Below are 3,380 nucleotides of genomic sequence, written 5' to 3'. Positions count from 1 at the left end.
GCCTGTAGTCCCAGCTACTTGGTAGGCGGAGGCAAGAGAATCACCTAAGCCCAAGAGTTTGAGGTTGCTGTGAGCTGTGACACCACAGCACTCTACCCAGGGCCACATAGTGAGACTCTGTCTCAAAAAGAAAAAAAAAAAGATAATACTGATAATACTAGGTAAGAGAGCCAGAGGAAACTTCTGGAGGTGATGGATAGGTTTATGGCATAGATTGTGGGGATGATTTCATGGGTGTATCCTTAGTTCCAAAATAACCAAGCTGTAGTATAGATTATATACAGCTTTTTGCATATAATAAGAATTTAAAAGAATGTTGAATTTGGGCATAAAAAGAGAAGATTAATAAATCAAGAGCTATGACATCAGAGTGGGCATGGAGGATAATCTCCATAGATAGCCACCATCAATTCCTCCCCTCGAACCATCACACACCCCCCACCCCCGCCCGTGATGTTCCTTTTATCAAGAAGTGGAATCTACTTCCCCTATTCTTGAATTTACACTGGTCTATGATTCTTTTTGACCAATAGAATGCAGAAGAGAGAATGCCAATTTAGACTTTCAGGAGAAGCTAGAAGCCAGAAACTGGAAGCCTGCCACAATGTAAAAATACTAGTCTGATTACCTTAGAGCAGCAGTTCTCAACCTGTGGGTCACGACCCACAGGAACTGTATTAAAAGTCGGTAGCATTAGGAAGGTTGAGAACCACTTTCTTAGACCACTGTGTTGTGAGGAAGCCCAAGACAGTCAAGTGGTGCGGGCAGGTGGAGAGACCCTCAACCAGATGTTACATTCTAGTCATCCCAGCTGAGGCAGATGACTGAAAGGCCACCTTAGACATTTCAGTCCAAGCATGCACCATGAAGATCAGAAGATCTGCCCAGCCAAGTCCAGTCGAGACTGCAGAATCATGAGAAATAACGCACTGTTTGTGCGTTGCTTTAAGCCACTAAATTCTGGAGTGGATTGTTACTCTGTTAAGAGGTAACAAAACAGAGTGGCATCTGTGGTTCAGTTGGTAGGGTGCCCGCCTCATATACCGAGGGTGGTGGGTTCAAAACCGCCCTGACCAAACTGCAACAAAAAAATAGCTGGGCATTATGGCGGGCACCTGTAGTCCCAGCTACTTGGGAGGCTGAGACAAGAGAATCGCCTAAGCCCAAGAGTTGGAGGTTGCTGTGAGCTGTGATGCCTTAGCACTCTACCAAGGGCCATAAAGTGAGACTCTGTCTCTTAAAAAAAAAAAAAAAGAGGTAACAAACAGATGCGTTAACTGGATCCCCAAAGATGAGAGACTGAATGCTGCTTTGTTCTTTCAGGGAGCATACCAGAAGTTCACACAATCAGCCACAAGCCTGAAAGCTAGGGACAAGGAAATGGATTGCTGCCAGCTAGCTCCTCTGAGTTAAAACACAGGAGCTGGGCTTAAACAGGTAAAGGTTGTTTCTTTCCCCATCTGCCTTTTGACTTTCCTGCAAGAGAGGCAAATGGTGGATGTCATTAACTGCACGTAAACCACTATCATGTGGCTTAGAAGTCAGGGCTCCCACCCTGTGGTTGGCCAGAATAGGGGCAGGCAAACCCTCCTGAATGTGAGGGAAGGTTGTCCCACGTGGGTCAGCAACTAGGTAAATAAACGATAAAGAACAAGCCCAGGAAAGCAGGAGGCCAAAGCTGCTAGCAGCTCAGAGTACCAGGAGACAACGAATGCAGGCAACAGAGAAAGGGGAGCAGGCACTCGAGGTAGGGAAATAAAATGAAAAACCGGGCCATGCCCCCCAGATCCTGTACAATGGGCATATGCAGAAGGCCAACATTTGGAGGCACCTGGGCTCACACCCCACACTGCCCTTCCTGACTCATGGCTATGACTGCTGAATCCAAAATGGTACCTGCCAGAATCTTCATGAACATTTCAGGTCCGCTCTTCAAGAGTAAAACAAGACTGCCATACTAAAAATCGAGCTCTGGTGGATTGCATTTCCAAAACAGTTGAGAATTGTGGGGCCTTGTAGCAAACTTTGGTTCAGAATAATATTGGAAAGCTGCTTGCACCCCCAGACCGTGCAGTTGCTTATATCTCTATGTGATTCTTGATTGCACCACAAAATTATGAAATTATACTAGGTTATTGAGAAAGTTTTGGGAAGAGGCTGGATGGGAGTGAGTACACTGCAGTTTCCAGATTCAGAAGAGAACTTTTAAGCTGAATGAGATAATTTGGTTTTATGGCCTCAGTTTTATTTTTTATTTTTTGATGTCCTCAATTTTAAAGATAAGGACACCAACGCCCCAGAGATGTGAAATATTTTGTCCCTTAATCACAGGCTCTTGGTAACAGAGCTGCAACTAGGATCCCAGCCTCCCCTAATTCTAGCCTAATGTTCTTTCCACTACATTTGCTTTTAATATTAAACAGCAAAAGGGTGTTTTTGGTTATAGCCAGATGCCAAAGAAGCAATTAACAATTGGGCTTTTTATGGCAACAGTGTGTCCCGTTTTTTTTTTTGCAGCCTGGTGTCACATCTACAGCTGTTGATTTCATCTAGTCAATATGCAACAAGGCCTATAATTAGGGATTCACTTTCAAAGAGCTGGAGGGAGGTATGAGAGAAGGATTCACTAGAGGACTCCTTCCATCAAAACTGCAGATCAGAAAAGAACAGCCAACTGAATGCTTGTCAATGAAGATGGGCCCAAAAAAAGGAGGAAAGAGAAAAAAAAAAGAAGAAAGAAACCAAACCACCAGGTCTTATCTGAAATCCTCCGGTCAATGCACACTTCTCTCCTCCACCAGGTCCCCATACCCATTTCCTCTTGCAGTCATTTTCTTCAACTCTTATTTTCTCACTTGGGTTTGTGAACAGAAGTATCTAAATTGCCCCATTCACACATCGGTTGACCTTTCTTACAACCTTTAAAACCATCTACGTGTGTATATACATTTTTTTCTTTCTGGTTTGTGTTTCTACAGCTTCTGGAGTCGTTTGGTCCTGATTCAAACTCTGCTGTAGCACTTATATCATGCTTTACAAAAGAACAGCATTGTTTTATGTTTTAAATTGTCCTTTTCAGATTTTCTTATTTTTTATTTTATTTCTTTATTTTTGAGACAAGAGTCTCACTCTATTGCCCTAGATAGAGTTCCGTGGTGTCATCATAGCTCACAGCAACCACAAACTCCTGGGTTCAAGAGATGCTCATGCCTCAGCCTACAAGTAGCTGACACTATCGGTGCTCGTCACAATGTCCGGCTAGTAGGTTTTCTCATTTTAAAATGAGGTTTATAAATCTTTTTTTTTTGAGACGGAGCCTCAAGCTATCCCCCTGGGTAGAGTGCCATGGCATCATGCTCACAGCAACCTCCAACTCCTGG

The 3,380-nt window shown here is 43.6% G+C and overlaps 1 protein-coding gene across 1 annotated transcript in view; it reads right to left on the bottom strand.

Moving 5' to 3' along the window:
• PITPNC1 (phosphatidylinositol transfer protein, cytoplasmic 1) overlaps nucleotides 1-3,380 on the bottom strand; it is a 290,502-nt gene that overhangs the window by 20,832 nt on the left and 266,290 nt on the right. The window lies entirely within an intron of this gene.

This window comes from Otolemur garnettii, unplaced genomic scaffold (genome assembly GCF_000181295.1).
Source record: "Otolemur garnettii isolate 467f Iridium unplaced genomic scaffold, OtoGar3 scaffold00018, whole genome shotgun sequence".
Classification (NCBI taxonomy): Eukaryota; Metazoa; Chordata; class Mammalia; order Primates; family Galagidae; genus Otolemur; species Otolemur garnettii.
The sequence above is the reverse complement of the archived record's forward strand: the minus strand, read 5'-3'. Positions and strand labels throughout refer to the sequence as shown.